Raw genomic sequence first — 25250 nt, 5'->3', positions numbered from 1 at the left:
TGATGCGCAAAATATATACAGGCTAATACTGTAAGTGTTGTTCTAAATAAAATCATGCACACACAACTTCAAGAACTCTCTTTCTCCTCAACACTTGGCAGCAGAGGCTAGGGAGTGGAATTAATCCTTCCTCTACAACAACTACTATTGCTGATGTTGATCAGGTAAAGATATTTAGACCAATGAACAACAATTAACTCAATTCACTTATTGCATAAAACGAAAGCCTATTCAAAAATTCCAAACCATTCATGAAACAACCTCACATTTAACCATGATTCACAAGTTGTTACGAATTAGCAAAGAGATATGTAGACTACATGCTAATTCTATTAATGCATAACAAAAATAAACGGCAATAGAACAAATCTTTAGCTATAGGAGTTGTGAGTAAAGGGGGCCCTCTCTTACTCACAACCCCTTCAACTAAAACAGGAGTTACTAAATGAGATTTAGTAGAACATAAAATACTGTATTAATCTGGAAAATGTTCAATAACATCCCTTGTTATCTCTCCACACCCCCCATTGGAATAAATATAAAGGTATTTTATACATACACATGGGCATAACTACCTCAATTTAGAAAACCTAACACTCTACAACTACGGGCTAACAATAGCTAAACAAGAATAAGAATGATGAGTTTGATCCATGACTGAAAGCATGGATCGAACATATTTCGTGAAACTGCTGGAACTGTCTTTAAATACAACCATCTGAGAAAGGAATGAAGATCTGGATGGTTTCAATGGCAGTTCTGAGGTGACCAGTAGGACAAAATCCATATTGGTGTCTTTCTCAACAAAACCCATGTCTTCGTTATCTTCGAGGCTGACCGGAGCATGCTCGACCATGGATATTTCTCCGGGAAATCAAGGCAGTTATAGGAAATCACCGCATCTGAAGGAAATCAACGTAGTTACAGGAAATCGTGGAGTAGCTGCAGGAGTCTCGAAATTGCTTCATAAAATGGTTGATTCACACAAGATGTGGTCAACTTCTTTGACATTTTAGGTGATTCGATTAGATAACGTTTTAACTTAAAAAATACTAAGGAATTAAAGTGAAATGATACATTTTTAAAATAATTTGCATACCTTCATGTTCACAACACCTTCTTGGTCAAAATGCAAAAAAATGGCAAAAGAGGGTGTTCAAGGATTGGGAAAGGTTCAAAATAAAGGGTTTAGGACCTCAGAAACACCATCAGAAATGAGCAAAATTGGGACTGAACAATACCTATGTGGAACAATTCATCATTGTCTAAAATATTATGGCAATGAGATTCTATTGCCAGGATTTACAGACTTTGATTGTGGTGGCAGTGAAACATATGGAAGAAGCACTACTAGTGGTTGTTTTAGTTTGGGATATGCTATGATCTCATGGATGAGTACAAGATAAGACTTTGTTGCTTTGAGTAGCATTGAAGATGATTTTTTTGTAGCTTACGAAGTCGGAAAATAGGTTGTTTGTCTCAGGATGCTTCTTACAAATCTATTTGGAGGAACTATGGACCCCACCATGATATTTTGTGACAAATAAAGTAAGATAAGGCTGATTGACGTTCCTTCGTTTCATGTTATAACAAAGCACATTAATAATAAGTACCATTACATTAGAAGTTTGGTAAAATATGGGGTCGTAAATATATGGCATATCTTGAAAGATGAATAGATAACTGATATCTTGACTACATATCTTCCCAATAAGAAGCTTTAATATTTGAGAAAAAATATTGGATTAGTTGATATATCCAATTTGATTGAGAGGGAGAATCGATCAATTACTGTACCTTAGGCTTAACAAGACCGCATGGTGGTACTTATGGTTGGTATCTTGATAGGTAGCCTAGATGATACCTAGATTCCTGATAGGGTTGGTACCTTGGCATGTAGCCTAGATGGTACCTAGATCTCTGTTGGTGTCTTGATAGATAGCCTAGATGGCACTTGGATCCCTATTGAGTTAGTGTCTTGGAAGGTAGCCTAAATGACACTTGGATCCTTGTTGAGTTAGTGTCTTTGCAGGTAGCCTATATGACACTTGGATACCTATTGAGTTAGTGTCTTGGTAGGTAGCCTAGATGACACTAGGATCCCTATTGAGTTAGTGTCTTTGTAGGTATGCTAGATGAAACTTGGATCCCTATTTAGTTGGTGTCTTGGAAGGTAGCCTAGAGGACACATGTATCCTTATTGGTACCTTGGCAGGTAGTCTAGATGGTACCTAGATACCTTGGAAATTAGCCTAGATGGTATCAAGATATCTAGCATTATATATGCTAACTGTGATACTCTTCTTAGAACATTTCAACTTGATGTCATCCTTGTACTATTTGTACAATTATGAATACCTCCCTAGTTAAGAGGGAGTGTTGAGAAATGTAACTATGCTCGGTCTTCATAATTTTTATTGTACTCATATCATTATATATTTATTGTAAAAGAAAAAATAAAGAGAAAATATAATTTTGAAATCATGGATTTCATGCTCTATTTTATTTTGTCAATTAGGTCAAGCATGTTCTTCATGATCTAGGATTTATTATTCATTATAGTCCTTGTCATATGTATAAGGCCCTTATGGACACAATGTATCAAGAAAGAAATATTAAAATTGATTTTAAAGTGTCATTTTTGGACTCCCAACACCAAGCCGACCCTGCCAGTGAAGTTGGCCTAGAAGAGGCCTAGTCGACCGCACAAGATGAGTATATATTGAAAGAGAATTTGGCATAATGTGAAATCCAATGAAGAAAGTTTGATATACACCTAGAAAAAAATTAAAATCAAGTGCGAAGGCAAGGAATCAAGGAAAGAATCCAAGTGAAGGAGGAGAAACGTAAATCTAATCTATCTCACCTCACATGTGCGAGAATTTTAGGGCTTTTGGTGCTAGTGCAGGTCTGAAAATTGCAAGTCGAGTTTCAACCTTATCTAAAGGGATGAAACTTTGTCTAGTTATAGAAGAAAGACACTTTGACTATCGTTGACTTGGATAAACTTTGACTCTTTTGGAGAAGATACTTTAGAGGGTTGACTTGGTATTTGGTGGAAGTTCTTGGTCTTGTTTTGGAGTCTTGGATGTCTCAATTTTGACTTGGATTTATATAGAGAAGAGTTTGAATGGGTTTTCCCCTAGGAGAGGGGTTTTTCCCTGACTGAGGGAATATATCTTGTGTCTCTTGTTCTTGTGATATTCATACATTTTTGAATTGGTAATTTCTTGATGAAAGAAGAAGTAATAAAGAATTAAAGTCCAACACACAATCACAAGTAATTATCAAGAAAAGCTAGAATAAAACCCCAAATTCTGTCTACATTTATTTATCAACATTCCTTACCATTTTCTATAATTTGGTCAAAGTACTTAACACATGGATAATCTCCCTAATTCTGGTCACAATATTGACACAAAGAGAATGTGAGTTTGCTGAACCATTCTTCCCAATTACTATCAAAATATTTTCCGTATACATGATATTTCTAAAAAGAAATGTAATCTCATCAATAACATGTTCATCTAGGTCAATACCCTTGACCTACATAAGAATCATCATCGATATGTACCACAACCTAGGTTAGCTCTCCTAACCAATGGTACTTAACTAGTTATCATGAACCTGTGGGTGCCTCACCTTATGGTACTCTAACTAGTTTAGGGTTTCCATCCTATTATATCATCATTCAACACTCCTGTAGACCTAAATCTTTTTTATGGCCCTGAGAAATCCATTTTCCTTTGCAGACTTGACTTTATATTTAAAAGCAATATCTCAAAATCCATATTGTACTCTACCCATACTAAATGACGTATATAGGCAGGTCCCATAACACTATACCCATGTATACCTTTTAAAATATGAAAAAATAAAATAAAGTCTATTTTTTTTCGGGCAACGTTTACGGGTTTTACTGAGAGTGTAACACCCTCCTCCCACATCTACCCAAGAAATCGACCATCCGGGGTAAACATGTGATGAGAGGCCACTATGATATGATTCGACCTCCTAAATCACGCTAAAGAAGTGGAACCAATGGAAACACAACATACAAACATTCAACATAAGCTTTAGGACCCTTAGGAACCAATCCAACACTTCAGAAAACTTTCCCTTAGGTCCCATTAAACTTTTGGATAACTTAAGCCTCAGTCGCTCTCATATATGCATGATAACATCCAGAAACCCAAATTCGCTTTCACATGTTTGCCTGCCAGCATCCAGAGACTAAATTTCTCAGTGCTATGCCAACGTCCCCGAGACTTGACCCATTTTTTTAGGCCCAGAGCCTAGGTCTCTGCTCAGAATTTCATGACACCTTCAAAACAATAAAATAACATGGAAATGACATTACTAAAGGAAATTCTTGAATGAAACCTTGACTAGACCCCTACTAGCCATGATAGGAATTTCATTATAAACTATAGGTGTAAATAACAGATCTAAGCATAGGGGTCTCATACTTATCTGAGATTCACCATGAAGAATTGATGCCTTATCACATTAACTTCCATTCCATCCATTAGTCCATAGATACATTGATCATTCAATTACAAGTAAAAACATGATGAGATCCATACATAGCTGCTGTCATAAAACATATACATAACCAACATAATAGGGACATAAATACCCTTGAGCTCACTGCAATATAAAGCCCATATAATCCAGTGTAATTCTAATAGAAATACAAGGAGAAATAACCTTTCATTAATGATGAAAAATCCAACCTGGGATGGGACTTCCACATTCCACCCGACTGTAGAATGGCTGAGCCAAATCTCTACTTAGCCATTTACCCTCGTGCTATATTCCAATCATGAATGTGGGATCTCATAGAACACATCAATCAAAACTCATCCAGGGCTTCCAGAGGTGATCCACCTCAACCCGTCAAACAATGATTCGACTTAATGGTCGGACATCACAAAACCATCGTCAGATTGGTCTCTATCCCAACCATCTAGGGCTTCGGAGCATTTGTTCCAACCAAGGTTCTAGGACTAGTAACTCAACTCACAACTACTGCCGAGATCTAGAGCATTTGTCCAACCAAGGCTCCATGATTAGTAACTCAACCCACCAAGGGCTCGAGAGAATTTATCCAACCAAGGCTATGAGACTTGTAACTCAACCCAAGCTGTTAGAAGGCTCCAAATCATTTGTCCAACCAAGGCTCTAGGAACTAGTAACTCAACCCAAGCTAAGGAAACATGAGAACCAACAAAAAGAAACAACGAAAGTAAACCCATAATCACCATGGCTATCCAGGAAATGGCAAGGCTAGGTAATCCACTGTCAATCTAGGAAATCCTCCATGCCAATGACAGATCATGACCAAGAATCCACATGCATATGCCATGCATGCCAAAACTAGTGAAGAAATCATATATGCAACTCGATATCTACAAGAAAATTTGATGTAGCTGTTGATCCTAATGCCTTCTTTCGATTTCCTGCTCTTCCTTTGCCTTCCTGCTCCAAAAATTCAAGTATGCCGCACTCTCCAAGAGTGATCCAAAAACACTAAGTGTCCAAGAGTATGAGAGAGAGAGAACAGAGGAGAGCTCCACCAAAATCTGTCAAAAGCTTACACTGACCAAGCTTGAGCCAAGAGCTTACACTGACCAAGAGCTTGTCTAATCCAGGTGGATATTGGTGGCCACCCACCTATTCCACTTGGACCCCCAACACTGTCTCTTTCAGTTTTTCAGTTTCCTTAATTGTAGCACAATTTACTATTTTTGGCAGTTTTTCGGGTCCTGAACTTCCGGAGCCGTTTTGAAGTCCTAAACAACGTTTTTAGGGAAAACAAAGAGACTGTAAATGTCCCAAATTGGATTGCGAGTTTGTTTTCGACCTTCTCTTTGAGATCTTTGAAACAAGGTATTATGATAGACAAACAGAGATCGTATGCCAAAGTTACGACCCCGGGAAGTTGATATACCAATTTACCAAAATGGGGCCCATAGTTTTGGCGCTTCATCTCCTAGGGTTAGGTTTTTGGATGTTTAGGGTTTTCCATTGTTTCTCAATAATAAATATGCCTTTGAGCCTCATTGTAACATAGTTCAGAGGCATGTAGGCACCACATCTCTTCTCAGAGATAAGCTACCATCGCCTGAGGTATCTTATTTCCATTTTGTTTGTAAGCATAGTTCAATATTTTTCTATTAATGAAATGAAGTGTTTTTTTGCTGCATCTCTGTATTTATGATTATATCTGTAAGTTTTTGTGTTCTTGTTTAAGTTCATATCAGTGGTATCAAAGTGGTCTACTCTTTCTCTATTTTTCTTTGCATGTCCCCAATGAGGTCAGGGTATAAGGAGTTAGGGCTTGATCTGGTTGAATCGTTGCAAGATCAACCTCGCAAAACCCGACGACCTCCCATGGAAGAAGAAAAGAAAGATGAGGGGGCAGGAGATCCTTTCAAAATGTTGCTTGAGGAAGCCCTCGAGTGATAGAGGGATGTGATGATGGATAAATTTTCCCAGATCCTTTGACGACTACCCACAAGCGATGCATCTTCATCCAACAACCACTCTGGAGGCGCTACTCCTTTTAAGGTACAAGTTAACTTCGATATTCCCATATTTGAAGGCCTGATAGATGCAGACATCGTAGATAAATGGTTAAATATGTTGGAAGGATATTTTTCAGTTCATGACTTTTCCAATCGGGAAAATATTACTTTTGCACTTCTCAAAGCCACCCCACACGTCAAGGACTGGTGGGAAACATACTGTGAACAAAAGGATGAGAGTGAACCCTCGTTGTTTTTAGCCACACCCACTTGGGATTCTTTCTGAGACACCATTAAGGAATAATATTACCCTGTCGGGAGCTGTGAAGATAAATACATAAAGTGGACCAGGCTACGACAGGGAAGGGCCCAAGATGTATCAGAGTTCACAAATATTTTCCATACCCTTCGCACGAATGATGGGTATTAAGGATAATGAGCGGAATTTGGTGCTCGAGCATTGCGACTATCTACACAAGTACATCCAGGACAAGATGGAGTTCTTGGACATTTCCTCGCTCGGCACAATATGCGGTACGCTGTCAAGATTGAGTAGAAGTTTAAATAGTAGAAGCGGGACTTTGGATTTACGAATCCAAAGTAAGGAAAAGGTGCCCCCAAACCATAGAACAAAGGACCAAGCTAAGGTGAGGCTACTCAGGACATCCCACTGAAGCCGCAAACAAAGAACAACATGATGAAGAAAAAAAAGGACACGGGAAAATGGTGTGAGTTCCATAAGAGCTCCACTCACAATACAAGTTAGTGTCAGGCCAAGCAGTCACTGGTGGTCGAGATGAAGGCTTCTGAATCATACGCATGTTTTGACTCTAAATCAGAACCCGATAAGGGAACTGACAAAGGGAAGCAGATCATTGATGTGGAGCCTAGTGCCACCATGGCCACCACCAAGATCCATAAGATTGAGCTCGAAGATCCAAAGAAGGGGGAGCGCCTCTTCCACTCACAAATGGGGGTGAAGGGTTCTCCGCTACAACTCATTGTCGACAACGAGAGCCAAAAGAATCTCATTTTAGTAGAGGCCATGAAGTGGTTATGCCTAAAGACTACAACACATCCACAACTATACACCATTGGGTGGTTTCACCAAGGACGAGATCTTCATGTTAGCCAGCAATGCCACCTTCCCTACAACATCAAGCCCCTCATGGATGAGGTACTATGTGATGTTGCTCCTCTTGAAGTCTATGATATATTGTTAGGACAACCATACTTGTGGAAGTGACATGCTATATATGAGTCTAGACCTCACTTTGTGATTATTACCTTGGCCAACAAGTTGTACAGGATATGGGAGGTAGCCCCACCTATCGCCACCTCTTTGATCACTGTAAAAATATGTAGTAAGATTAGTTCCTAGACCAGAAAATTTGTTTTCCTTATGATTCACCCTCAGGGCAAGAAGAAGGTTGTGGCCACGACTTCCAAGTAGGGCTCCTCTACACAGCAGCAGTAGATGGACAAGGTTGTGGAGGAGTATAGGGATATTTTTGCCTCACCTACAGGGGTACTTCTGCACTGTTAGGTCAAGCACTCCATCGATTTGACCCCGGGCACACCACTGCCCAATGGGTTGATCTATCAACACTCTATTATGGAGAACGATGAGATCAGGAGGCAGATTTAGGAACTATTGCACAAAGGGCACATCGGGCCAAGCTCATCACCCTGTGGGAGCCCGATTGTATTGGTACAGAAGAAGGATGGGACCTAGAGGCTCTGTATTGACTATCAGGCATTGAACAAGATCACTGTCCGGAATAGGTACCCAATCCCACGGATTGATGACATTCTTGACCAGCTCAAGGGGGGCAAATATTTTAGCAAGATTGGCTTGAGGTCAGGTTATCACTAGGTGCCTATCAAACCCTCCGATGTGTGGAAGACTGCCTTTAAATCCAAGGAGGGCCTTTTCAAATGGTTGGTCATGTTGTTCAGATTGAAAAACGCCCCTGCAACCTTCATGAGATTGATGGATGACATCTTGCGACCCTTCACCAATGCATTCATGGTGGTGTATTTAGATGACATCTTGATCTTCAACCAGAGTTGGGATGAGCACCTCCACCATATTCGACAGGTCCTTCAAACCCTATGAGAACACAAGCTGTGTGCTAACTTGGAGAAATGCACCTTTGGCCTGACCCAGGCTCAATATCTTGGGTACATAATTGATGGGTAGGGTGAACATGTGGATGCATCCAAGATACAAGTCATTCAGGATTGGCTAGCCCCAACCACTCTAACAAAGCTTCACAACTTTTTGGGTCTTGCCAACTTCTACCGTAGTTTCATGTTGGGGTTCTCTCATATCACTTGGGCTTTAAGTCAAGTCACCAAGGGCGAAGCAAAAGCAAGGTTTTCTTGGTCTGAAATCCAATAGCAAGCATTCTCCGAGTTGAAGAATCGCCTCTATTCTGCACCAGTGCTCACATTACCAGACCTGCAACAACCATTTAAGATTGAGATAGATGCCTTCTACTATGCTATTGGCATGGTTCTTACTCAGCATGGGCATCCAGTGGCTTACCATAACAAGACACTTTCAGACACAGTCCGAAAAGTACCCCACTTACAATAAAGAAATGTATTCCCTTGTGCAGGCCTACCATCAATGAAAGCATTACATTCAGGGGAAGGAAACATTCATCCACATAGACCACCGACCTCTACAATTCATATAGACATAAGGGAAGTTGTAGAACGATCACCATTAGAAATGGTCCACCTACCTACAACAATTCCATTTAAACATTAAGTATAAGAAGGGCAACCCCATTAATGTCGTTGATTACCTCAGCCGACCATTAGTCATGGCACTGATCACTGTGCTCGACTCCTGTGGGCATGAGACATTGGGGTTGCGACATCTTTACAAGAGTGATCCAGAATTTGATAGCACATACTAGGAACTCCTGGAAGGGAAGCAAGTTCCAAATTTTCACCTTCAGGATGCACTGTTATGCCACTTGAGACACATATGTGTTCCTTCAATCGAGCGTGCCAAGATTATTTGGGAGGCACACTACAGTCGGGTCGCTAGACATTTCGGAGTAGAGAAAACATTGGCAGTATTGCAGAAGTATTTTTATTGGTTGAAACTTCGTGAGTATGTTGGGAAGTACATTAGATCCTGCACTGCTTGTGCCATTGCCAAACCAACCATCAAGAAGCAAGGCCTGTATACTCCTCTACCTACTCCTAGTCGACCTTGGGAATATATCTTCATGGATTACATGTGAGGCCTTCCTTCTACTAAGCACGACAAGGATCATGTTTTCGTGGTCGTTGAAATATTCTCTAAGATGGCCATCATGGCAGCTTGCAAGAAGAGTATCACAACAGAGGCCACTACTAAGCTTCTCTTTGAGCGAGTATGAGTACACTTTGGGATCCCACAGTCCATTTTCTTAGATCGGGACAACAGATTCCTGAGTGCATTTTGGTCAAGTCTCTGGTCGATGTTGGATACAAAACTTACTAATTCCACGACTTTCCATCCCCAAACGGATGACCAAACATAGGTTGTCAACATGATGATCGTACACATTCTACGCATGTACAACTCGAAGCATCCACGCACATGGGATGAAAGCCTCCCCTATGTCTAGCACAGTTACAATAGATCTCTCCACAACTCAACGGGCCACAACCCCTTTCAGGTAGGGCTGGAATTTCAGCCATTATGTCCCATTGATGTGGCCATACCATTTGCATCTACTCAGGCAGATTCAACTCATGTCCAGTCCGAAGTCGACAGGGCTAACAACTTCATTGAGCGCATTCAATACATCCGCCAGCATGTCCATGATATATTGGACAAAGCCAATGCTAAGTACAAGCAACGCCATGATCAGCATCGGGTGCCACACAAGTTCCAGGTGGGTGACAAAGTTTAGCTAGATTTGCAGAAGGAGTGCCTCGCTTGACCCCACCGCAAGTTTCACCCGCTCCAATATGGGCCATACATCGTCACCAAGGCTACAATGGACAATTACTTTGAGCTTAAAATTTCACCATTCCTTGGTTTGCACCTAGTGTATGTAGACCGCCTTCAGCCATAGTTTCCACCATTGCTAGACACATTTGACGTTGCAGAACAACTCACACCAACAGAGCTAGACCCATATTGCATGGAACATGCCACCATCGATCGGATCATGGACACACAGATCAAGAACAATCACAAACAAAAGATCCAACTATATCAGGTTTTCAAATCTGGCCAACTCCTTCACCAAGGCAAGTAGCTCAACAGGGACCAAGTTCAGTAGAAGTTTCCCCATCTCATGGAGGCACTCAACGCAATGGGGAACATTGCTTCCTAAGGGGGAAGGAATGATCTAGGTGGATATTGGTGGCCACCCGCCTATTCCACTTGGACCCCCAACACTGTCTCTTTCAGTTTTTCGATTTCCTTAATTGTACCACAATTTACTATTTTTGGCAGTTTTTTGGGTCCTTTACTTTCGGAGCCATTTTGAGGCCCTAAACAACGTTTTTAGGGAAAAAGAGAGACTAAAAATGGCCCAAAACAGCATGCTTATTTGTTTTTGACCTTCTCTTCGAGATCTTTGAAACAAAGTTTTATGATAGAGAAACAAAGATCATATGCCAAAATTATGACCCATGGAAGTTAGTGTACCAATTTACCCAAACGGGGCCCACAGTTTTGGTGCTTCATCTCCTAGGGTTAGGTTTTTGGATGTTTAGGGTTTTCCATTGTTTCTCAATAATAAGTAGGCCTTTGAGCCTCATTGTAACACAGTTCAGAGGCATGTAGCCGCCACATCTCTTCTCAGAGATAAGCTATCATTGCCCGAGCTATCTTATTTCCATTCTGTTTGCAAGCACATTTCAATATTTTTCTATTAATTGAAATGAAGTGTTTTTCTATTGCATATTTGTATTTATGATTATATCTGTAGGTTTTTGCGTTCTTATTTAAGTTTAGATCATTGTCAACTAATCCTCATAAGCCTTTTTGTTAATGAGGCCTCTATTTTCTTCATTTTCCATTACTTTCCTTCATTTTACTCCTCACATGCAACCTCTGACCTTTCACCTTCCTTTTCTCCTAATTTCCATTATTTTCAATAAATGTGCCAAAAATGCCATTTTTCCTTCCCAAAGACTTAGACATTTCCTTTGCCAATTTCCTAAGCCATAATAAACCGAATCAACACCCATTAGGATGTTCCCCCACCATTTAGCTTGGAATACATGTCCCATCATCTGTGGTATTTATATATTTTTACATGGAATTTTCACCGGGGTTGTTACAGAGAGGCCACCTACAAGAGCCCGTGGCCTAACTAAAATAACCAATTTGATGTGGTATATATACACCCGTTGGGTAGGACTAATTGATACAAGAAGAAGGATATTGACATTATAATGGATTTCTCCCAAATCAAGTATGCCTTTCCTGTGCATCCTACACCCGCAGTCTCTAGGAAACACTGGTTTCCTTTGCATAGATGCTCAACATCCTTATCTAGCATTTACTTGCACTTATTAAGGAGGTTGCTTTCGTGGCTCAGGTTGGATGGATCTGGAGGAAGGCTTCGTTAGTGCCTTTGGCCTGGATTAGGCTGTATCTTTTTTGTACTTATTGCTATTAATCAATAAATAAGCTCCTGCATTGTTCCCGATATATGTTTTCATCTTATGAATGATAGTTAATATGTTTATATTTGATGTTTTAACATATTATTATGTATGCACATTGAATTATATATTATATATATGATTATGTGCTTGATTTGCAGGTCTTCACATCTTGGAGGAAGCAAAGGGTTTGGACCCTACGGGAACATATTCAAACGTAGGACCCCCAGGTATGTCTCCAAATCCAAGTTTGATAATATGTATGTTTGACATGATTATTTGACTGTTCTTTGTTGATTATCTTACCTTTCTCTATTGAGGCTTTCAAACCTTGCCTTAGGGAACTTTTCCCGCCAACACATCCTCCATGGTCAAACCCTAGGTAAACCCATGTCCCAAATCCAAAGGCCTCTCTCCAGGCCTTGATTTTGAAGAGGCACCCAATCCACGAGCGTTCGGGCCTTAGAGACCATTCCTTTCAAGAATGTATGTCCCTCATGCTATCTCACCAATAGTTCGGGTCATGCTCCTATTGTCACTTCAATCCAATCCATACCCCTATTTTTCATCCATCAACAATCCAAGTCATGCTCTTGTTGTCACCAATAGTCTGAGCCATACCCCTGTTTTCCATCCATCAATAGTTTGGGTTATTCTCTTGTTGTCACCAACTATCCAAGCCATACCCCTCTTGACCATCCATTAATAGTATAGGTCATGCTCCTATTATCACCAACATTCTAAGACATACCCTTGCTTTCCATCAAACAACAATCCGAGTCATGCTGTTGCTGTCACCAATGGTCCAAAACATACCCCAATTGTCCATCCATCAATAGACCAAGTCATGTTCTTTTTGTCACCAACAATTCAATCCATATCGTTGCTGTCCATCCATCAATAATTCGGGTCATGCTCCTATTGTCACCAACAATCCAAGCCATACCCTGTTGTCTATCCATTAACAATCCAGGTCATGCTCCTATTGTCACCAATATTATGAGCCATATCCTTATTTTCCACCCATCAATAGTTGAGGTCATGCTTCTGTTGTTACCAACAGTCTGAGCCATACCCCTGTTGTCCATCCATCAACAATTCAGGTCATGCTCATGTTTTCACCAATAGTCTGAGCCATACCCATGCTGTCCATCCATCAACAATATGGGTCATGCTCTTGTTTTCACCAACAATCCAGGCCATACCCCTTTTGATGTCAAATTAATTCTCCCTCTCATTTGATAGAGGATTTCTCCATTAATCCAAGCTTGTCTTTGAAGTATACAAAATTTGTCTGAGATAAAGATTTTGTGAGAAATGTTAGCCATTTGCTCATCAATGGAGATATATTGGAGCCTCACTGCTGCCTTCTGTACCATATCACGAATTTAGTGGTGCTTGATCTCAATATCTTTCAACCTGCCATGCAAATTTGATTGTCACAAAATATCATGGTCGATTCCAACACTTGCTCAAACATTCTGGCAGGCAATTTTCGAAGCCAAAACACTTCAAAAAAAATTTCACTGGCTGCCATATGTTCAACTTCAACAGTACTAACTACCATGGAAGACTGTTTCCTTCTCATCCAAGAAACCACTATCGATCCCAATAAAAAACATTTTCCAAATGTACTCTTTCCATCGACGAAACTTTTAGCCCAATCAAATTCAGAATTTTTCAACAACCTAAGCTCATTGTCAAGTTCATTAAGGAACCAATCAATTGCCTATCATCATAACATTTTTGCAAAAGAAGATTTCATTAGGTTCCATCAATTCAAGATCATATTCAGTGGCCAACTCCCTCTCAATCTGAGACATATTCTACTATGATCATATTGAGCTCCCTTTGAAGAAAACATAAATTATCTACCCCTTCTTTAGTACAACATATCATAGTTGATCCACATGAGTCCTTAAGGCCTTATTAAATTACGAGACTTCTTCAAAGTCCTGACAACTGGAGAAAAACATGATCTCCCTCTTACTTGGAGAATCTTCTATTATCTCATCTCTAGTCACAAATAAACATATTACAAATTTTCTTATATGATTGCTCCCTCTTAAGCTCAGATCTTCAAATATCGATTTTGCAACAAATCTTTTGTCACATGCTTTGCATCATTCTTCCACTTCTTGTCCCTCTGTTTCTAGAGCTATGTACCTGCAATCCTCATTATCTTTTGAGGATAATGTCAGTTCCTAGGAAATTTGAGACATACGTATTTGACACAAACTTTTTGTATATACGAATATTATGATGCAAGTCTTCATACTTTTGTCTGAGCTTCTCTTATGATGATAATATATCATCTAAGTATACTTCAAACAAGATTGCAGTGATGATGCATAACACTCATTCCAATGATTCAAGAAGTCATCGATCTTTAAACTTAGTTCTCCCATTATAGTATTCTATGCATGGAAACCTTTATCAAACTTGAATTCATTGTAAATGAATCTAGGATTTTGATTACAAGCATCCAAGCATCTCCAAGACCTTTATATAAATCTTCAATGATGTTAAAATTATTCCATGTTATGATCTCCTCCTGGTCACTTTATATTCAAGATCCTTGGCCTTGAACATAGCAATATTTGTACTCATGATTGAAAAAAATCTACTCCAATGACTCAACTTGACATCTATAGTAGGTATTCATACTTCAAAATTTTATTATTGTTGTAGTTTTCTCACAAAAACTTCCAAATTTTCCATAATTCATGGTTTGGTTAATAACTGTGACACATGGTAAATAAAAAACATCATCTAATTACCAAATCATGGTAAATAATCAATGTCACTTGCTTGTTATATCCTATTCGGTACTTGACACAAGGCATATCTTAGGATCAACTAGTCACCATGATTCTAGTCACACTGACACATGGTATATATACTAGTCACCATATTCCTGGTCAATATCTCTAGATCACGATTAATCTCCAAGGACCTCACTCTTCATGAGTGATAGTCTAGCTTGATGCTAAGTGTGTTCCTCATCCTATCTGGAGAGTTTGAGCCTGATGTTGAAATACACCCACTCAAGTGAATGTATAGGCTTGTATGACCATTCTTCCTCATTCTAGTGACATCTTTGACTCAGGAAGAATGCCTGTCATCTGCTAGACCATTCTCCCTAAGGTAGAATGTCTATCCCCTACTGGTCCATTCTCGTAAGATACAATTTCTATCCCCTGATGCTATCATATCCATAATATGGACCATTCTCTTGGTCAACCTGATCCAGAGAGAATGCTTGTCCTTGATGCTACTATCTCATCACTCCCTCTTGCCAAGAGAGACATGTTCAATAATTTCAAGCTTTTCCTCGAAGCATGCAAACTTCGTCCTGGGATCAAACTGCTTTATTGTTGAACTAGAGCCATACTACTCTCTTCTATACCATGTCTTCACACTACATCTCAAGATTCCCCAACCTGCCATCATGCTGTCACCTGCACCTGATCAAATAATTCTGCAAGTAGTTTCTGAAGACCTATTACTTTACAACTTTCCATCTAGCTGCAATATACTTGGCCATTGTAATAAGAAGTGCGATAGATATATGCTTCATGCTCATAGTCATAATGGATCCTAGACTGAAACAATATCCCGATGAACATTTTCTGTCTTCAACACTCTCTGCCTAATTTGAATCTGCCACTGTACTTCACTATTTGAGAAAAATCTAAAAACATAACTAACTTTTCCATGACGAACTGTACCATGATGTTACACCAACCCTTTTACTTAGTCTATCACCACAATTTCTTCCCTGTCATTCTAATTAACTGCTCCCTCTCACACTAAGACACATCTAACTGCATTCAATATTTCAACTATCTAGCTTGAACTGCTCCCTCTGACACAAGATTTGTTTAGCATGTTTAGATGTGATATTCAACTTCCTTGCTTCACCACAACTCTAATACCATGTTTATTTTTTAGTACAATTGATACAGGTACTTTATTTTTGAACTATGGTAATTACTTGTGAATATATATTATAGTTCTTTTATCTTCATCAAGCAATCACACTTCAGAAATTCAACCAATAACCATGAAAGGAAAGTAAATATCACAAATGTTGAAAACTTAGGATATGTGAGATCATGTGTGTAAGAGAGAGATATATGTGTGTGATAAGTGAATATGTAAAATGAAAAATTTCAAGTGTATTTTATACCCAAGATACCTAAGAAAATGTATCTTAAATTAAATCATGTATCTTTGTAAATTAAATTCTATTAAGTTTTCCCATTTAAACTTTTCCTCATATTTGTTAGTGTTGAAGCTCATATAAATAATGGTGGCAATAACTCTTGTTATGTATATTTATTTACATCTTGTTCCTTATCCCATCTTTTATGCAAATACTTACTTAAATTATGGTGTGTAGTAACTTATGGTAAATATGTTATTTACATGGGTATGAGCTATTTTCAAGGATCTTAATTTTAGGTGGTTTTTGTTGATTTCATTTATTTTAATTTTCTTTCTAATTTAACCTTTAATTTTTCTTTCATGTTTTTATATAGTATTATAAATACATCAAGGATTATGAAGAACGACCATAACTACATTCTTCAATAGGAGCATCATTTCAAACAAGGACACAAGATTTCTTAATGTATTTTAGACTACATTGTGGGAGAAGATGGACATGAAGTTGAAGAGGTCTACAACATTTCATCCACAAACAAACGGGTAAACAAAAGTAGTCAACAATAATTTGGTGCATCTTTTGGGGGTTTACAATCAAAATCATCAAAAGACTTTGGTTGAATTTGGTATATATACAACACTCTTATAACAGAGCAACCACACTTCTACTATAACTCCCCATTTGAAACTTGTTTTGGATATTTTCCACCTCCACCTTTGGGTACTGGATATGGACATGAAGGAAGATTAAAGGAAGATATTAAATTGGATGCCTTAATGATCCAGGTGGATATTGGTGTCCAACCACCTATTCTACTTGGACCCCCACCATTGTTTCTTTCAGTTTCCTTAATTATAACACAATTTACTATTTTTGGTAGTTTTTCGGGTCTTGAACTCCCAGAGTCATTTTGAGGCCCTAAACGACATTTTTTTTAAAATGGGAAAACCCAAATATTATTATAAGGGTTTTCTGTCAAAAGTTGTATTACTTAGATAGATCTTTCTAACGAGGTATCATACATGTCAAACAAAGATCATATGCCAAAGTTACAACCCAGGGAAGTTGATGTACCAACTTACCCCAACGGGGCCCACAAACTTTTGGTGGTTCAACTCCTAGGGATAGGTTTTTTGGATGTTTAGGGTTTTCCATTGTTTCTCAATAATAAATAGGCCTTCGAGCCTCATTGTAACACACTTTAGAAGGCATTTCGCTGCCACATCTTTTACCAAAGATAAGCTACCATTGCCTGAGCTAGTTTATTTCCTTTCGGCATGTAATTTTTTTTAGTATTTTGTTATCAATGAAGTTTATTTCCATTCTACATGTAAACAATTTTCACTATTTGTTATCAATGAATTGAAGTTCAATTTTTGCTGTAGCTTTGTGTGTGTGTGTGTGTTTTTTTTTTTTTTAAATCTGTATTTCATTTTGTTCCTGCATAAATATGGATCAATGGTATCAGAGTAGTCTGACCTTTCTCTTTTTTATCTTTGCGTGTCCCTGGTATAAGGAGTTAGGGCTCAAACTGGTTGAACCTTTGCAAGACCGACTTCACCGACCTCGATGACCTCCCATGGCGAAATAAAATAAATACAAGGGAGAAAGATACCCTTTTAAAATATTGCTCGAAGAAGCCCTCAAGTGACAAAGGAACGCGATGATGGAAAACTTTGCTTAGATCCTTCAGCGAATGCCCACATGCAACACATCTTCGTCCAACAACCACTCTGGAGGCACCCCTCCCTTTAAGGTACAAGTCAAATTCAACATTCCCATATTTGAAGGCTAGATAGATGTAGATGCCATCGATAATTGGTTAAATCTATTGGAAGGATAATTTTCGATTCATGATTTTTCCAATAGGGAAAATATTACTTTTGCACTCCTCACATCTAAACCCCACATCAAGGGCTAGTGGAAAACCTACTATGAGCAGAGGGTTGAGATGGAACCCTCATTGTTTCTTGCTACACCCACTTGGAATTATTTCCAAGATGCCATCATACAACAATATTACCCTGTTGGGAGCTATGAAGATAAGTACATAAAGTAGACCACACTGCGGTAGGGAAGGGACCAAGACGTGCCAGAGTTCACAAATATTTTTCATGCCCTTTGCATGAAGTTGGGTATCAAGGATTCTGAGTGGCATATGGTACTCAAGTACCACAACTGTCTACACAAATATATCCAGGACAAGATAAAGTTCCTGGACATCTCATCACTTGGCACCACCTATTGATATGCTATCAATATCGAGTAAAAATTTAAACAGAAGAAGCAAGAATTTGGAATTGAAAATCCAAAGAAAGGAAAAGGCGCCCCAAACTGTAGAAAAAAGGAAAAAGCTAAGGTGGAGTGACTCAGGACAACTCACTGAAGCCGCAAGAAAATAACAACACAACAAATACAAATAAGGACACATGAAAGTGGTGTGAGTTCCATAAGAGCCCCACTCATAACACAAATGAGTGTCGAGCCAAGCAGTCACTGGTGGCAGAGCTGAAGGCTTCAAAGTTAGATGCATGTTCCGAATCTGAGTCAGAAATCGACAAGGGGAATGACAAAGTGAAGTGTATTATCGATGTGGTGCCCAGTGCCACCATTGCCACCACCAAGGTCCAAAATATTGATCCCGAAGATCCAAAAGAAGGGGATCGTCTCTTCCACTCACAATTGTGGATGAAGGGTTCTCTGTTGTAGTTCATTATTGATAGCGAGAGCCAAAAGAACCTCATTTCAAAAAAGGTCATGAAGTGGTTGGGCTTACTGACCAAACCACACCCGCAACCTTACACCATTGGGTGGCTTCACCAATGAGGATATCTCTTTGTCATCCAACAGTGTCACCTTCCTTACAACATCAAGCCCTTCAGGGATGTGGTACTGTGTAATGTTGCTCCTATTGAAGTTTGTGATGTATTATTAGGCCAACCATACTTGTTGAAGCATCATGTTGTGCATGAGTCTAGGCCTCACACTATTATTATTACTTTGGGCAATAAGTTATACAGGATACTGGAGGTAGCCCTGCCTACCTCCATCTATTTGATCTCTATTAAGAAATGCAGTAAGATCATCTCCTAGACCAGAAAATTTGTTTTCTTTCTGATTCACTCTCAAAGTAAGGGGAAGATCGTGGCCACATCCATGGCCCATGGAAAGGGTTCCTCCACATAGTAGAAGCAGGTGGATAAGGTCATGGAAGAATAGAGGGACATCTTCTCCTCATCCATAGGGGTACCCTTGCACTGTCAGGTCAACCATTTGATCGATATAATTCCTGGAGCACCTTTACCCAATGGGCCAATATACTACTACTCCTTTTTGGAAAATGAAGAGATCAAGCAACAAATTCAGGAGTTGCTACAAAAAGGGCACATCCAACCAAGTTCCTCACCATGTGGGAACCTAATTGTACTTGCACAGAATAAGGATGGGACCTGGAGGCTTTGCATTGATTATCAGGCACTAAACAAAATCATTGTCAGGAATAGATATCCAATCCCATAGATTTATGACCTTCTAGACCAGCTCAAGGGGGCCAATTATTTCAACAAGATCGATATGAAGTTTGGTTATCACCAGGTTCCTCTAGAGCCCATAGATGTATGGAAGCCAACCTTCAAATCCAAGGAAAGTATTTTTGAATGGCCGGTCATGCCCTTTGGGTTGAAAAATGCCCCTGCTAATTTTATGAGGTTGATGGATGACATCTTTCGGCCCTTGAAAAAATCATTCATGGTTGTTTATCTGTTTGACATCCTCATCTTTAGCAAGAGGTGGGAGGAGCACTTGCAACACATTTGACAAGTCCTCCAAACCACGCGACAACACAAACTATGTGCCAACTTGGATAAATGCATCTTTGGCATGAGCCAGGCCTAGTATCTGGGTACATCATACATGATAAAGACGTAGATGTGGATTTGACTAAGATCTAGGTCATTCAGGATTGGCTAGCCCTGACCACTCTAAAAGAGCTTCACAAATTATTGGGCCTTGCAAATTTTTATTGGAGGTTTGTGTTGGGATTCTCCCATATTACTTGGAATTTGATTAAGGTAACCAAGAGTAGAGCTAAAGTAATTTTTTCATAGTCCGATTCCCAACAGAAGGAGTTTGTTGAACTAAAGCACCACCTCTGCTATGTAATTGTACTCACATTTCCAAACTTGCAAAAACCATTTGAAATTGAGACAGACACCTCCAACTATGCTATTGGTGCAGTCCTCACCTAACATGGGCATCTAAAGGCCTATCATAGTGAGACACTTTTCAATATAATTCATAAGTACCCCACCTATGATAAAGATATATACTCTATCATGCATGCTTACTGGTAATGGAAACATTACATTATGGGAAGGATATGGTCATCCACATCAATCACCGACCTCTTCAGTTTATACAAACACAAGGGAAGTTGAAAATAATCGCCATTAGAAGTGGTCTACATATTTGAAACAATTCCACTTGAACATTAAATACAAAAGGGGTAGCACCAATAATGTTGCAGATTGCCTCAGTCAATTTCCAGTTGCATCACTGACTATTGTTCTCAACTCTTGTGGTAATGAGACCTCTGGATGGCCAAATTTGTACAAAAATGATCCAAAGTTTGCAAACGACTACCAGATCTTATTGGATGGAAAGAAAATTCCCAATTTCCACCTCTAGGATGCATTATTATGCTACCTGGGTCAACTTTGTGTTCCTTCAAGCGAGTGTGACAAGCTTATTTGGGATGCGCACTACAATCGGGTTGCATGAAATTTTGGTGTGGAGAAAAATGTGGCCATACACCAGAAGTAGTTTTATTGGCCAAAACTTTGATAGGATGTTGGAAAATATATCAAATCCTGCACTTCCTATGCCATCGGCAAGCCAACCATCAAGAAGCAAGGCTTGTACACTCCTATGCCTACTCCCACCCAACCTTGGGAATCCATCTCGATGGAATATCTATTTATCATCCCTTCTACCAAGCAAGGTAATGACTGTGTATTTGTGGTCATGGATAAATTTTGTAAAATGGCTATATTGGCATCCTGCAAGAAGAGTATCACAATAGAGGAAACTGCTAAAATCTTCTTTGAGCGAGTGTGGGTACATTTTGGGATCCCACAAATCATTATAATATATTGGGATAGTAGGTTCCTGAGCACATTCTGGTTGATCCTCTGGACATTATTGGACACCAAGCTTACCAAGTCGACTACATTCCATCCCTGGACTGATGGCTAGTCAGAAGTCGTCAACAGGATGATAGTGCATATAATGCGCATGTACAACTCCAAGCATCCACAAACATGGCATGAGATCCTTCATTATGTGTAGCACAACTATAACAGAGCTCTCCATAATTTGACTAATCATAGTCCCTTTCAAGTGGGTTTGGGATTTCAACCATTATGTCTGATTGATGTTACCATGCCTCATGCAACTACATAAAAAAAATAAACACATGTACAATCTAAGGCTAATAAAGCAAAAATGTTTACTAAATGCATATAACACATTTCTAGTAGGTTCATGACATCTTGGAGAAGTCCAATGCCAAGTACAAGAAGCGACATGATCAACATCAGGTGCCACACAAGTTTCAGGTGGGCGAAAAAGTTTGGTTGCATTTACAGAAAGAACACCTTATGGAGCCCATCAGAAGCTCAAACCATTTTGATACATGAGGGATTCACTTAATGAACATCTGACATATCATGTGCATTCGTGGCATACTAAAAAATACCCCTAATTTGACTACATAATGGAAAATACCTCTAAAAATCACATTATTTAACCCCCTACCACTGTGAACCCAACACACCTTCCCAATTTAAAAAACCCCTACTTTCACTAGGTGTTGTAGGTATCCATTTTTTCATTAACATTTTTTGTAACCTATTTTATTTTTTCATTAAATTTGAGCTCCATTTTTTATATATGCCAATATAAAATCCCTTTACCCCTATTATATGCTCAGTATATTATGTTATTTTTCCTCAATATATATCCCACAATATGAATGCACGTGGTATGGTATTGCTCCTCTAGTGAATCCCCCATGCTCCGATATGGGCCTTACACCATCACCAAGGCCGTGAGAGATAATTCTTTTAATCTCAACATTCCCCCATTCCTTTTCCTGTACCTAGTGTTCAATGTGGACTGTCTTCGGCCATACATTCCACCCTTGCTGGACACATTAGACATTGCAAAACAACTCACACCAACAAAGATAAACCAAAAATACATGGAATAGGCCAAAACTAATCATATCAAGGACACGCAAATAAAGAACACTCGCCAACATAAGATCCAACAAAATAAGGTTGTCAAAGCTGGCGAACTCTTGCACCAAGGAAAGTGGCTCATTGGGGGCCAAATTCAGTGAAATTTTCCCCATCTCATGGAGGCACTCAACACAATGGGGACCATTTCTTCCTAAGGGGGGAGGAATGATCCAGGTGGATATTGGTGGCCACCCACCTATTCCACTTGGAAGCCCACCATTGTTTCTTTCAGTTTCCTTAATTATAACACATTTACTATTTTTGGCAGTTTTTTCGGATCCTGAACTTCTAGAGCCGTTTTAAGGCCCTAAACAACATTTTTTTGGAAAACAGGAACACTAATAGTTTTTGGTAAGGGTTTATAGTTGAAATTTTGATTCCTTGGATTGATATTTCTATTGAGGTATCGTACACGACAAACAAAGATTGTATGCCAAAGTTATGGGCCTTCCATACTTGACTAGGAAGAGGAACATATCCTACCTTTTGTAGAGGATTTAGCACTACATGCTCAGGTAGATTTGACAAAGGATACACTTTTACTAAAGAGGTCTAAAACTACAAGACAGGGGAAAAATAACCTTTTGTAGATTGGGTTGAAATGACAACTTCCAAGGAAGGCTAAATGGTACTGCAGGGAGAAGGTAGGTGAAAAATTTCCTCACCTCCTTTAGTAAAAGATTCTAAGGACCAAAATCCTCCAAAAATTGGGAGATATGATCTATATTGGATCATTATATTACTTTTTATCCATCTTGATGCTTTTGGAGTGGAAAAATTGGAGGAATCAATTCATAGGTTCCATTTTATTGGTAGGTACCAATTTGGCAAATTAGGATTTGAAACCTTGTAGAAGATTTTTGGGGTAGTAAACAATTTTTTTTTGGGGTAAAACTTTGTCACTAAAGTGTTGTGCTCCCTAACACTATTATACTCACATATACCTTTCCAACGAAGAAAGAAATACCTCAAAGGAAGTTCATATGCAAAAGTTATGATACTTAAAAGTCAACCTTCCTATTTTGACCATCATTATTTGAGAGGAAACCACATTAGCCCCCATTATTCATGGAAAAGGGACTAGCCATGTGATCATGATGAAGAATACTCTCAAAGGGTCAATATTATAACTCTAGTTAATAGTTGAAGGAGTCAAACTTAACCACTGGTAGGCTATTGGGCAGTGTGATAACCAGGCCATTAGGAGAAAAATGGTTTCCATCATATTCAAGTGCATTTTGTTCCATAGATGAGAAAAGTAGTTGAGAGTGGATATAGAGAGAGAAAACATAGAGGTTTTGTTTACTGTAGTAGCTCATGGGCGACATGTCTCACTCCTTTGTACTTTCATCTATTTCTATTCAGAGAAAACCTTTTAGCTAGGTTTTCTCTTGTAAAGGTTTCCTAGATCACATCTTGTGTTCATTGTGGCATGTGAGTTTCATTTCACTTTTCTCTATTTTCCATATTGTATCTATTGCAGGAATATGCATAACATAATAATTAATGAATCTAGAAACCTATGGAAATATTAAACTTTATACTGTAGATTTTGGATTTTCAAATATATTTAAGCAGATCTATAACATAATAGTTAATGAATTCATAAATCTAAGGAAATGTTAACCCTCATAGTTTATATTTAGTATTTTCAAATATATATTAATAGATCTATTATGTGATGGATTTTCCAATGGAATATCCATGACAGTTTAAGGATTATACCTTGTTGGAAACTAAGGTTTTTTCATACAATTTATCCAATTCCATCATCAAACCCTCTGATGTATTTTCTTTTGAAATGTTGAAAGTCATTGATGATACTAGGCACACATTTATTGTTTATAGTGTCTTTCTATCAATAATATCCCTTTCTTCATCTTTCATAGTCCGTAGATCCTTTGCTATTCTACCCAATGGTAGAAAAATATTTTTCTGATAAAGATAATCTTCCATTTGCATCATCCATAGCTGGTAGTTTGGTTGTTAAACTTCTTGACCCTAAAAACGTCTTTTTCCATTACACCAATCGAACTTAGATCCCTCCTTTCCTATGAGTTTTATCAACAAAATTAATCTTTGGCTTTGATATCAATTGTTTTTTGTTTTGATTTTTCAAGAGAACATGTGGCACTTCATTATATATAAAATTTGGTCTATGGGCCAATTCCCTTACAATGATCAGTTGCTTCTGAACTCATAGATTTCATCATAATCCAATACAATGCTTGGTTCGACAACCCCAAAAATTGAAACCCTATGCTTATTGATAAACTTAACACTATTATAAATGCTAGCTGTAGTAATGGCATAAGACACATAAAAATAAAAGAAACTTGCAATACATATTATAACTTCAGTTAAAAAAAAACATTTCAGAACAAAACAAAATTCTCCATCTTCTCACTTCGTTTGTTGCTCTAGGTTATCTTGACAAACTAGTTATTCCAATATTTATACTATGAGGAACATGACCATGTCATTGATATATGACTATAATGTTTGAAATAATTGTCATACCCGTCAACAACTATCCAAGACCATATTTCTATGCTTATCCTTTAAATTTGATCTTGTTTTCACTTATTCCAATGCTTAAGTGGAGATCTAATACAACGA

Source organism: Pinus tabuliformis, chromosome X (genome assembly GCF_031772625.1).
Source record: "Pinus tabuliformis cultivar Carrire ecotype Pingquan chromosome X, CPIR1, whole genome shotgun sequence".
In the NCBI taxonomy this organism is placed as follows: Eukaryota; Viridiplantae; Streptophyta; class Pinopsida; order Pinales; family Pinaceae; genus Pinus; species Pinus tabuliformis.
Note: the sequence above shows the minus strand (reverse complement) of the source record.